At 44.8% G+C, this 13,239-nt stretch overlaps 1 long non-coding RNA gene across 3 annotated transcripts in view; it reads right to left on the bottom strand.

Moving 5' to 3' along the window:
- The window catches only part of LOC119065059 (uncharacterized), a 32,555-nt gene that overhangs the window by 7,703 nt on the left and 11,613 nt on the right, over positions 1 to 13,239 (bottom strand). For 2 of the 3 annotated variants that reach the window (XR_005085533.2, XR_008390583.1), the window contains exon 1: positions 3,908 to 4,203. This is a non-coding gene — a long non-coding RNA (uncharacterized LOC119065059). Of the gene's footprint in view, positions 1 to 3,907; positions 4,204 to 13,239 lie in introns of those variants that run through there. The other variant, XR_008390584.1, reaches the window with a different exon arrangement.

The following is a 13,239-nucleotide window of genomic DNA, read 5'->3' as shown; positions in this document are numbered from 1 at the left end:
AATAAAAACGAGAGGCAAGTTATTAAATGTAAAATATGCAGAGTTCCTCCCAGAACTCGCAGGGCAGTTCATAAACGTGACGGCTTAATTTTGCTGCTGATCCAGCCAGCTGATGAAGCATCTCTGGCCCATGGGCTAATTGAAGTTGTTAACGAAGCAGAGGAGAGAGGGGTTTGGGGAAGGCTTTTGTCCTGCCTGCGGGGATCAGAACAGCAGCCCTGGGCGGAGGTGGAGTCCACACACTCCGCCAGGTCACTGCAGGCACCTACTCCAGGGACCTAGAAATTCCCGAAAAGGGAGCTCCTTCACCACATACACAGCCCTGCTCCTCGGCTGAGCTCCCAGAGCCCCACCGCCGGAGCCCACTTTAAGAGCCTCGTCCTTCCCTAGAGGAAAGCATTTTCAAACAGGGCATGGGGTAGGTTCTAGAGAGGATTGATTTTAGAGCCAGAGACACTCCCGCTTTCAGGAGCACTTGCCCTCAGTACCCAGGCTGAGTGGAAACAGCCCAAATGTCCATCAACAGATGGACAGATGAACAAATGTGGCCAATCCACACAATGGAATATCGTGCAGGCATAAAGTAGAAATAAGTACTGATATGCTACAACGTGGACAATTCTTTTTTCTAAGATTTTATTTATTTATTTTTACAGAGAGAGGAAGGGTGGGAGAAAGAGACAGAGAGAAAGATCAATGTGTAGTTGCCTCTCATGCACCCCCTACTGGGGACCAGGCCTGCAACCCAGGCATGTGCCCTGACTGGAAATCGAACTAGCGACCCTTTACTTCGCAGTCCGGTGCTCAATTCACTGAGCCACGCCAGCCAAGGCAATATGGACAATTCTTGAGAACATTATGCACAGTGAGAAAAGGCAGGCACAAAGGTCACACAGTGTATGGTTCCATGTATACGAACTGTCCAGAATAATCAGGACAACTGTAATAGCACAAACAATAAATTATAACTTTAAAAAAGGCCCAGACTAGGTAAATCCATACAGATGAAAAGTAGATTAGTGGTTGCCAGGGGCCAGGGTGGGGGAGCATGAGCAGTGACTGTGTAATGTGTACAAGTTTTATTGCAGGAGGGTGATAAAAATGTTTTGGAGCTAGATAGAAGTGGTAGCTGCACAACATTGTAAATTACCAAATGCTACAGCATTGTTCACTTTAAAAAGATTAATCTGATGTTATATGAATTTTACCTTAATAAAAACAATGACAAAAATAAAAACCCAGCTTCAGGTTGGCATGACCCTCCACATCCATGAAAGTGCCTCCGATTTTTCAGTGGGAAACCCCGTCACTTATGATCCCAGCTCCCTGTACAATAAGGGGCAGCCAGTTCGCCTCTGGCTTCGCCTCTCCGGCCCACCTAAGAGTCAGAAACAAAGGCCAGCTTTTGCCCCCACTGGCGGTCGTGGGGAAGAAGCTAAGGAGACGTGGGAGCGAGAGCAGAAAGAACCAAGAGTCTGAGGTCAAAAGGAGCTCACTGCACTCCTGGCCCTGCCATGGTCTAGCCGTGAGATTTTGTGTAAGTCCCCGAAATTCTCTTTTCCTCAATTTCCTCATCTGTAAAGCAGGGACAGTAGGGTTGGCCTGGTCTTCTTCGTGGATTGGTTGTCAGCATCAAAGGAGATATTTTGCATTGTCATTATTGGACACTCTTTAAAAACCAGTGCATCGACCTACGAGTATTTATTAAATTCCTAATAGTGTGCTGAGTGATGTGCAGGAAGCAGAAAAGGGGAACTGGGAACAGATGGGAAGCAAAGAACAGGTTTCAGAGACAGTCCCTGGCCTCCATACAGGGAGGCAAAACCAGCACAAAGGAAAGCACTGGAAAGTAGAGGACCCGGTGTACGGTCAGCACTGAGGTGCACTTGGCCGGCTGGAACCCTGTGGGCTCCAAACGCTGAGGGCCCAGGGTCCGGGGTTCTGGGCTCGCTCTGTGGCCGGTCCTGAGCCATCTGGGAGTCACCTACATATTTCGGCTTTAGTTTCCTTGTTTTTAAGCTGAGACAGTGAGATTTAAAGTCCTCAAAGATCCTTTCTAGCTTTAAAAAATCTGACACTAAGCAAAATTAAAAGGCAGACCAGGAAATATATTTTTAATAAATATGTCAGAGATGGATGCTCTTAATATGTAAAAGGACTTTTAAAAATCAATAGGAAAAAGATAAATCACCCAAAAGGAAAAAAATAGGTAAATAATACAGAATTGTATACAAAGATTTTTCCCACTAATTATAGTACAGAAAAATTGAAAACCATCTAAATCCAAAGCAATAAGAATAGTTTCATTTTAATCATACAGTCATATTACATAGTCATTAATAATAATATTTTTCATAATACTTAAAAATAAAGTGTTTATAATAAAAAGGAAGAAGAAGTGAAAACTTTCAGTGTTCTGGTTTTATGTTTTGTTTCCCTCCAAAAAAAGAAAAACAGACAGTTATGAGTAGATGATAAATAGGCTAAAAGGGTATACATCAAGAAGTTAACAGTAGTTACCTCTGAACATGGGTTAATAATTTTATTTCTCCTTTATACTTCTATATTTTTCTGAATTTCTATAATAAACACATTATATTCTAATTTAGAAAAATCTTTAATCTGTGATACAATAGAACAGCAAATTCAGGGTTCTACACTCAGCTCCATTAAAATTTCATTGTAGCACCAAAGTGATAAAACCTTCACTAAAATAAATCTTCAAAGGTTATTAAAAATGGCCTTTATTATTCTGCTGCTGTTTCACTATAATAGCGTCTATCTCACTTAATTGTTGGTTAACCTACCTATATTTTCAACTATACGTAAAATTTCTTGAGGACGGAAATCTAGTCAAATTTATCCATAGTCAAATGCTGCAATAGGCACTGGATAAGTCTTTGTTGAATGAAGGGTAAGAATTGAGAGATCATCCATTGATCTAGAAGACATTGGATTGGGCAAGAGAGAGTGAGGGCTGAGCCTTGAAGGAGAGATAGCAGTGGCATATTTTTTCTGATTTTATTTATTTATCTTTAGAGGGGAAGGGAAGGAGAGAGGGGAATATCAATGTATGGCCACCTCTCATGCGTCCCCTGCTGGGAACTGGCCTGCAACCTACGCATGTGCCCTGACTGGGAATCGAACCGAGGTTGTTTGGTTTGCAAGCTCGAGCTCAATCCACTGAGCTATACCAGCCAGGACAGCAGTGGCGTATTTATAAATTCATTCATCTGTTCAGTGGACCTGCCAGGTCCTGAGTACTGTGCCGGAAACTAAGGATACTGAGTTAAATAAGACACAGAGGTTCACTGCCTAGGGACAGAGGTGGAAGTGAAAAAAAATGATGGAAATAAAATAATAAAACTAGAATAGGGAGCACAAAGGAAGAGGCTATTCACCCTGCTGGTGCTGGAGGGCAGGAGGAGAGTCAGAGGAGGGACAGGGCCTCCAGGACAGTGAGAGAGGGAAAGGGGGAAAGGACAGAGATCAAAACCAAGGCTGGAGTGCTGGGGAGAGAGGCGGGCGTGGGAGACAGCCCACTCGGGCTGCCAGATAGCTCCTCTTTTTTCCCATCACCCACCTCCACACATAGTTCAGGTGGGGAGCTACAGCACTAGGAACATGCACACCCTGTCAGGATGGCTCATCATGCACCTGTACCTGGGTTGGTGTCCCTGTCACAGAGTCCAGAGAACTCTCCCTGTGACCATTGTCTTGGGCCTCGATGCCCAACTCAGCAGGAGTCCCATTTCCCCACATGCTGGGCTGGGAATGTGTGTCCAACTTTATCGGGGAAATTATTTTAACCTCGAGAAGATTGGGGAGCCCACATGCAGGCCATCTGTGACAGAATTCCATCACCTCATAGTCAAAAAGGATGCTGTTTCCAGTGGGATTGCCCTACCTGGTGAGCTGGTGGAACTTCTCCCAGGGAACCAGCGCTCCCAAAACACACAGTCTTCTGCACACAAGGAAGGGGTTACTTCATCCAGGAAATGCCAGCCTCTACCTCAGTGTCCTGGTTGCCGGCTCTGATCTGGAACGCATTATCTGAACACAGGCAAATGTAAATTAATGTAGTCTTCAGGTTGGGCTTCTCAGCAAGGTAACGAAATGTTGACATCAGCCTGAAAGTCAAATTAGGCTCTGCATTATGTGGTGTGACCTGAGGTGTTGACACCCTGGCCGTCTGCCTTCCGAGCTTCGGGAAAGCACGTGATTGGGAACAGAGCTCATGACTTCAGCTGCTTCCCAGAACACCGCTGGACAGCAAAGAATCCTTGGTGAGCAAATCCGTGAGGTTGCTTCAGCCTCTTCCAGGAAATGTGTGTGATGTGTCTGTCGCCCTTCACACCGTTACCACATGTCTACTACGTGCCTGACACTGGTAGGTACTGGAGAGCAGCAGGAAACTTCCAGAGGTAGAGCAGAGACAGATCCAGCCTACAGAATCTTCCCAAGCCCATTGTGATCTCTAGCCACTACCCCATAGCTCTCCTTGTTGTGCTGGCCAAGTCACTGTTACCACGTGCCTTTCCTTCCCCATGTCCCAACTACCACTCAGTCCACTGTGGGCTGCCTCTGCCCCCACCTCTCCCTGGAAGCTGCTCCCACCCAGGACACCAGAAACCTCCTTGCCGTCAAACCCAAGGATGAGACTCATTCCTCTGCTTACCCAGCCTCCTTCCAATGCTCATCTGTTGATGCATCACTCTTTTGAGAAATTTTTTCTTCCCCTCCTGTGTGTCACTACTCCCTTAGGTTTTCCACCAAACTTCCTGACATATGATTTCCTTAAAGCCTTCAAAGCCCTCCCCATCTCCAAGAACTACAGATCCAAGCTTCTTGGCCTAAAGCACCTCTTGTGACCCAGCTGCTGCCCAGACTCATCTCCCCACCCTCTCCCCACACCTAACACTACAGCAACCCAACCCATGTACGAAATCCCTCCAAACAACATGCTGCCTCCTGCTGCCTCCTGCATGCATGCCCCTGCCCTCCATCAGCTGTCTCCATCCCACCTGGTGAGCAGAAACTGTTCTTCAGAACCTAGGCAATTGCCATGTCCTGGGTGAGGTCTTCCCCTGCCAGTCTCCACTCTACTTACTCCAGAAAGAGTCACCTACCCCTCCTCTGAACCACCTTTGCTCCCCAAACCCTTTTCCACAACACACTGTTCACATTGTATTGCCATTGCTTCTGGGTCTGTCTTACCCATCAGGATCTAAACTTCTTGAGGGTAGAGGTGATGTCTCACCCTTCTCTGAATATCTAGTTGCTTGCGTGGTGCCTGGCACTTAGTTGAATTTGAAAAATACTTATTGAACAACCTTATGGAGCTTTTCAGATAAGGGGAAAGTGGTACACAGAACAACGCCCTCCCCCAAAGGCATCCCCACCCTAATCTCTGGAACCCGTGGATATGTTACTTTTCATGGCAAAAGGGAATTAAGTTTGCAAATACAATCAAAGTTAAGGACTTTAAGACAGGGAAATTACCCTGGTTTGTCCAGGTGGGCCCAGTCTATCATGTGAATCCTCAAAAGTGAGGAACAGAGACATAACAATGGAAGCAGGGCAGAGAAATGCCATGCTGGCTTTGAAGAAGATACGAGGCCATAAACCAAGGAATGTGGGTGCCCTGTAGAAGCTGGGAAGAGAAAGGAAATGGATTCCCCGCTTGGGTCTCCAGAAGGAATGTAGACCTGCTGACCCTTCCATTTTTGCCCAGTGAGATCCGTGTTGGGCTTCTGACCTACAGAACTGTAAGATAGTAAATGTGTATCCTTTTAAAAAATTTTTTATTGTTGTTCAATTACAGTTGTCCCCATTTCCCCCCCACCAATACTCTACCCTGCCCTACCCGACACACACCTCCCACATTCAGTCCTCTCCATTGTCTTTGTCCATGTGTCCTTTACACATTTTCCTTCCCTTCTCTCCCCTGTGATTCCCCTCTCCTTTCTCCTCTAGTCACTGTCTGTTTTGTTCTTTATTTCCATGTCTATGGTTCTATTTTGCTCACTTATTTGTTTTGTTGATTAGGTTCCACTTATAGGTGAGATCGTATGGTATTTTTCTTCCACAAATACCTGGCTTATTTCACTTAGCACAATGCTCTACAGATCCACCCTGGATCTGGAGGAGCAAGGGGGAGGAGCTCCTTCTTTCTCTCTGCAGCATAGTATTCCATTGTGCAGAGGTACCACAGTTTTTTGATCCACTCATTTACTGATGAACACCTAGGTTGCTTCCAACACTTGGCTATTGTAAATCGTGCTGCTATGAACATTGGGGTGTGTGGGTTCTTTTGATGTGGTGTTTCTGGATTCTTAGCAGTGGAATTCCAGCAATGGAATTGGCAGGTCAAGAGGTGGTTCCATTTACAGTTTTTTGTAAATGGGTATCTTCTAAGCCACTAGGTTTGTGGTCACGTGTTACAGAAGCAATAGAAAAGTTACTACAAAAAAAGAGACAATTCATGAACAAATACCATTAACTAAAAAGAAAAAGAGACCAGCATCATCAAAGAGATGCAAATATGTGTCAGTGGACTTCAGTGAAGGGAAAGGGAACTTTTGGCTGAGGAATTGGGCTACTCTTTCTGGAAAAGGTGACATCACAGCTGATTTTTAAAGGCTTTAGGTTTTAGACACAAGGCAATGGGGGAGTCAAGTGTTGTCACTGGAGAGAGAAGCAAGAAGAAAATCACAGAGGCCAGAGGTCCTGAGGGCAGATGGAGACTGGTCCTATTCTCCCCAGTGTGGAGGGCACAAGGGGAGGTGTAGGAAACCAGAGGGGAACATGTCTTGTGCCCCGGCTCCTCAGACCCTGCCCGGTTGAGGGCACAGCCCACTCCTCAGGAAAGCTGGCCCGTCCCTGGCCCTGACCCTCATCCCACAGTCTCTGATCTTCTCCCTGATTTATATAAGTGCAAATTCACCAGGAGCCTCCCTCCCCAATGCTGTGAGCTCCTGGCCGGGCTGGCATTTATTTATAACCTGGCTGGTCAGACAAAACTTACCCACAGGAAATCACTAGAGAATAAAAGAAGACAGAACACCATATAAGCGCTAACGGCAATATCATTGAGTGCCAAGGGTATATTTTAAGTAGTAAATGCAATGGGAGGCCCATGAAGAAATGCATCATTGTTGGCCAGCTGTTGTTTTATCCGGGGGAAACTTTTATGGAGGAGGTGGGACCGGAGCAGCACCCTGAAGGAGAAAAAAGCTTCGGAAATGGGAGAAAGTCAACCAGACAGGAGGTCCCCATGGACCAAGGCACAGACGAGAAAAAGACCCAGCACCAGAGACCCTTTGGGTGTGGGGCGGATGGAGTGTGGTTTCCTTGGCCCAGCAAAAATTCCCTCCAACAGCTCCCCCTTGTTGACGAGGTGGCACTACCACTTCTCCTGAGAGGGAGTGGTGTGGGCCTCTTGCTAAAAGTCACTTGGAGGTCCTGCAGTTGGCAGTTTCTAGACATGGTGGGGGTTCCTGAAATAGAAATGAGATTCACTCTCCACTTGGTGCCCCAGGGTTAAATCAGGATTGTGGAAGAGCCTCGATCTGAGCTGCCGGAAACCACCTCTGCGGAGCTTATCCACTTGGAGCACACTCCCCCATTGTAGTGTGGGAAGCACCACGGTCAGGAAAGACGTCTTGATCCCTGGGCACTTAGGTGGCCTTCCTGTCTCTGCTTGGAAAGAAACCAGAGGACCACCCAGAGTTTGTCTTAGGAGGGCTCAGGGTTCCTCTGGCCCACAGTCCCAGCCTCCTCGAACAGAACAAAGAGGGACCCTAAGGTCCAGAAAAAAACAACAGGGTTTCCCAGGAAGTGAATTAGCGAGTGAGTGAGAAGCCAAACCCAGGCCCTGTAATATCTGAACAGGAGTGGGGAGCGTGGGTTCCTTCTGTCTGTGACACGACAGTCACACTTCTGTCCGCAAGATGGAATGCCAACAGGCATGTTGGTTGGGTTATACCAAAGGGATCATAGTTTTTCTTTCCTTCTATTTTCTATCTTGATGAACATTTTTTTCTGTTTTGCTTTACACTGCCAGAAGATAAACAGAACCATGGCCCGTATTTCACAATTTACACAGTGATTTATTTCGTGTGCATTTGAGAGTGCCCCATGGTTGTCACTGTTTCCCCATCTGGAAGGAGGGAGGGGTTGCGTGCACGCACTGCAGCCACGGCCCTCCAACACTTTGTTGTGTTATGTCGTGCTCACTCCCCCCCACCTCCCGGCCCACTAAAGGGCGGTAAATCACAGGTGCTAATCAGTCCCTGTCCATTCCTTCAGGGTGGGCACCATTAAGAACCAAAACCAGCTGTGCTCAAGGGCCCCCGAGGCACAGAAGGAGGGACCCTCTCGCTTTGGCCACGCTGATACATCCTCTTCCAAAACTCCTTGAGAAGGCAAAACCCTGAGCTCTGAGATGAGGCCAGATGACTTGAGACAGGAAGTAGGGCTTTTGAAAAGTGTTGAGGGAAGTGGGGGGCGGGCGGAAGAGACATGTAAGAGCCCCATGCATAATGTTATGTTTTAAACCACATGCCTTTTTCCAGACCAAGTTATTAAATTAATTCAGAACTTATGCTCACACTTAAAAGATTTCTGCCATATTTTGTGAACACGATGATCTCAGAGTAATTTGCACTGGAAATGTGTCGTATTAAATCAGGGGCACTAATAAACTTTATTACTTAAACTCCACTTGGATCAGATGTGGCAGATAAACCATCCTACGATACTTTTGCACTCACATTCATGTCGTTGAAATATGGCTCCTCCTATGGGAAAACTAATAAACTTGGTACCACTCCCTCTACCCCACCTTAAACATACCCATCCAGGCTAGAGGACAGGTCCCCTGAATGTCCTGCTCCCCTGCACAGACACTAGTCATGGGATTGAGACAAGCTGGCCCCGGCAGAGACAGTGCCTTGGCATGTTGGCTCCTGTGGCTTTGCAACCTTCCATTTGCACTGGCACAGCCCTTGTGCTGGACTGTAATGGCTAAGAACAGTGTTACAGGTACGAGTGCAGTATAAAAAGTACTGGATGGTGAGTTACGACACCTGAGTTCTTCTGGTTCTTTTCCCAGCAGGCTCTGTGACCGGAGCACAAAAGAGAAAGGTCAAGGTAACAGAAAGAGCACAGGCATTGGGATCAAAGGTTTATTTCTATTTAACAGGAGTTTTTCAAAAGCTGATCATGATTTAGATCCTACATAAGACAATGGAGATGCAAGAATGGTTAAGAATTCAATTAGAATCCCAACAGGGTTATTTGGGGAACTAAATTAAATTATTATTATAGTATGTGTATGATACTACAGAAATGCTTTGTAATCTTTTGAATTCATATAAAAATGTCTGAGAATAACTAAGAAAATTCAGAATAGTGAGGAGGACCTCACCTCACCAAATACTAAATACAAAGCCGACATGTGCAAAACAGTGCGCTGTTGGCAAGCTTGTATACAAACTTTCAGCCAACACAACTGTAGATGTGAGGTTTGGGGTGAAAAGTAGAGAAGAGATTGAAAGTCTTTCTTCAGAGCACATGGACTTCCTGAGTCCTCACCAGCACAAGCAGGCAAGCATCTAGCTTCTCTGCTATTCAAGAAAGCTGGTAGTCTTATCTCTGAAACAAAAATTAACCGAAGAAGAACCAGATTCAGGAAGATAGATGGGTTCATCAAAGGACAGGAATTAGACAAAGAGTAAACACAAGGGAATTTGGTGAAAGTCTACTCTTTACATGGTGAAGCATAAGACCCTCCACATTTCCCCGCTCCGTTTCCAGAATGCAAGCAGCCTGCTACACCCTGACACCCATCACCAGAATTCCGAAGCAGGAGACTGAGTGATGCTTCCCTGGTAGGGGAACAAGACATATATCCTGACACTGGAGGGATGGAGGGAAGAGGGTGGCTGGCCCCTGATCTGCCCCCCTCCCAGTGAAGTTCCTCCCCTCCACACGAACAGCCTCCATGAAGTGTGGGCAGAGAGCCAAGGATCATAAGGCCCTTGAGGAAATCCTTCTCATAGAAGATACAATAGAAAACAAACATGAGGAAAAAAGCTGTAAGGAAAATAGATGAAGCAATAATATCCTCAAGAGATAACTTGAGTTTCGAACATAAGGCCAAAGCGAAATGCTATTATAAAGGCTCAATGTGAAAATACCAAAAAACTGTTAGAAATTAAAATTGATAACTAAAATAACATTACTCGAAAAATTAAAGTCAAAGAAATCTCCATAAATTAGAAAACAGAAGTGGAAAATATATGAAAATCTGGTGTGAACTCAAAGGGCCAAAATCCAAATCACAAGAATTTTATAAAGACAGAAGGGAAAAATTCATGGAAAGGAAATTATTAATGGGAAAATTAAATCAAACTTCCCAGAACTAAAGAACATGAGAATACTCCAAATGGCTAGTATAGTAAGCAAACAAAAGAAACCCACATGAAGGGATATCAATGTGAAAATTTCAAACATCAAAGATAAAGAGATGATCCATAACTATTCCATAGGTCAAAGAGGATGGTGGAATGAGCTAGTACATACAGAGAAGTGGGACTCAGAATGGGTCAAGTGTCTCAAAAGATGTCCTAGATGTCAAATGATGGTGGGTCAGTGTCTTAAAAGTTATGAGGGAAACACAAAAAAATCAGTTGCATTTTCATATATTGACAATCCAAAAAGGAAATTAAGAAATCAATTTCACTTATAATAACAAAGAAGAATAAAATATTTAGATATAAACTTAACAAAGAAAGCAAAAGACTTGTTCACTGAAATGGAGAAACATGCCCTGTTAATGGATTAGAAGACAATGTTGGTAAGATGTCAGTGCCACTCAAAGAGTAAATATTATGTGGTCTCATTTATAAGATATTTCTGAAGAGGGCAAAGCTATAGAAGCAGGAAGTGTGCGCGTGACTGCCTAGAACTAGGGGTAGGGGTCAAGATCAACATTCACTTTGGGGTGATGGAAATGTTCTAAAACTGGATCGTAGTGATGGTTGCACAACTGTATACATTCATTAAATTAGTCAAATTGTACATTTAAAGTTGGTGAATTTTATGGTATGAAAATTATACCTTAATAAATCTGTTTATCTAAAAAGTGGTGGTGGTTATTATTCCCAACACTTACTGTATTACCCGAAGAGCTTTGTTCAGAAATCCTGATCACGAGGAGGAAGGGGTGGCATGAATAAAGCAGACAAAATGAAAAAGACCAAACTGTCCACTGAAGAGAGAACTGTGGGCTTCGGGGGTTGCTCTGTCACAATCCAAGAAAAGGCAGCGCCAGGGTGGAGCGGTGAGAAAATCGCCCAGCAGCATAGTGCGAAACTCCCGGATGCAGTTTCTCAACCTCACCTGGGGACATCAGAACTCAGTGAAAAGTGAAGTCAGCCCGGGGGGGGGGGGGGACAGTGTTTCTCCTCCCTCTCCCAGTGCCAATTTGCAACCTAAAGAAGAAAGGAGGGAGGCGTCACTTTCACCCAGTGGTTAGAAAGGAGGAGAGCTGAACGTGTACGTGTGTGAGTGTGTGTGGATGAGAGTGTGTGTGCGTGCACACAGTCAAACCCATATGCAGAAAAGACCCGTTCGTGTAACCCATGTATGTGTAACATGACATATGAAGTTCCATCTCAATTATATTACATATTTTTAAGTACAGGGAAATGAGAAGAAGTCAATATACTCAAATGCTATTTTTGCTTTAGTGTTCATTTTTAACCAGGACATGTCACTGAAAAAAAGAAAAAAGAAATTTCTCTTTTTCCATGGGTTTTCTCACATGCAACTTGGCAGCCTGAACCTGTACAGAGAAATTCCCCTTATCTGTAAAGACAAATGCTTAATTTAAGTTTTGTATAATAAGATTAATTCTAATATAAATAAGGTTTTTAAAGGATAAAAACAGTTTAGAATATACATTTCAAATTTTACACTATTATGGAAAGAACTGACATTAGAAAATAAGGAAACAGATTTAAAACACTTGTATTGGGTTAAAACAAAAGCTTTGAGGAGCATCGTCGGTGCGGGAATCGGTGCCCTTTAACGTGACCAGAGTGGCACAGCTGTTGTCGTCTTTGTTGTCGGTACTCAAGATGAGGAAGACCAAGAAGGCAGAAGTCAACTCTGTGCAGGGGGAACTGCTAAATAACACGGGTCCCCACAGACAACTCTTTTGCTTGTATTTCCAGAATGGCCAGTTCCATAGTCAGATTAGCCAAATATTTATAGAATTTCTCCTTTCCCCTTGTACTTTAAGGACATAACAAATGGTGTGATTAGTTGGTGTGGAAAAGTTCATGGAAGACACTGCCACTCGCAGGCTGTCAGCCCATGTGGGTGCCTGTTCTCGCACGTTTACGATATGGAGGATGATTCCTACCTCTCAGGATTGTCACGGTAAGTAAACAGTGTCATGTCTGATCAAGCACTGGTGGCAAAGAGGCCACCCGGTAAATGGTGGATCGTTTTCCCCTCCAATCCACATCTCGCCCACTGTCCAGCCCCTGCCCAAACACACACAGGCACACAGTTCGTAAGGCTTATGCTAAGAGGCTTTGCTGACAATTCCCATGAAAAAAATTTAGGAACCATTTTCAGGAAGAAAAAGCCCACTGCACATAAGATTAAGAATGTAAAGGGCAGTTCTGCTCCCAGGGAAGAAGAGCTGGTTACTAGAAGCAGCCAAGAGACACCTTATTCCCCTGCCCTTCCCCTGATCGGACAGGAATAGGATTAGAGGATGCCAGAGCACCCAAATGTGGCTAGGAATCTGCTGAGTGAAAGGCAGAGCCTGGTGAACTTGGCTGATTATGAGGTCAAGGTTGCATATTCAAGCCCCGTAAGGAGATTTATCCTGGCAACAATCTCCCTCCTGGCCCTGACCCCCGCCCCCATGGGTGTTTCTCATTGGATGGAGGAGCTATGTCTGGGGTTTAGGAGGAGTAAAGGTTAAATGCAATCTTTTCCTATCATCAGGAAAAAATTCCAAAAACATTGGTCTTATTAACAGTGAAGATACACAGTAGGTCCTATTCAAATATCAATACCTGAGGGGCGCTGCAAACAAACAGAGCTCTGGAGTATATAGAGAACCACATTACTTAGATGAATCATTCAGCTACTACAATATAAGACCACTAAGCCTGAGAGACATAGAGCTCTACCCAATACATAGAAACAAGCACA

This window comes from Artibeus jamaicensis, unplaced genomic scaffold, assembly GCF_021234435.1.
Source record: "Artibeus jamaicensis isolate MK-2021 breed Jamaican fruit bat unplaced genomic scaffold, CSHL_Jam_final scaffold_833, whole genome shotgun sequence".
Taxonomy (NCBI): Eukaryota; Metazoa; Chordata; class Mammalia; order Chiroptera; family Phyllostomidae; genus Artibeus; species Artibeus jamaicensis.
Note: the sequence above shows the minus strand (reverse complement) of the source record. Positions and strands in the feature narration are given on the sequence as shown.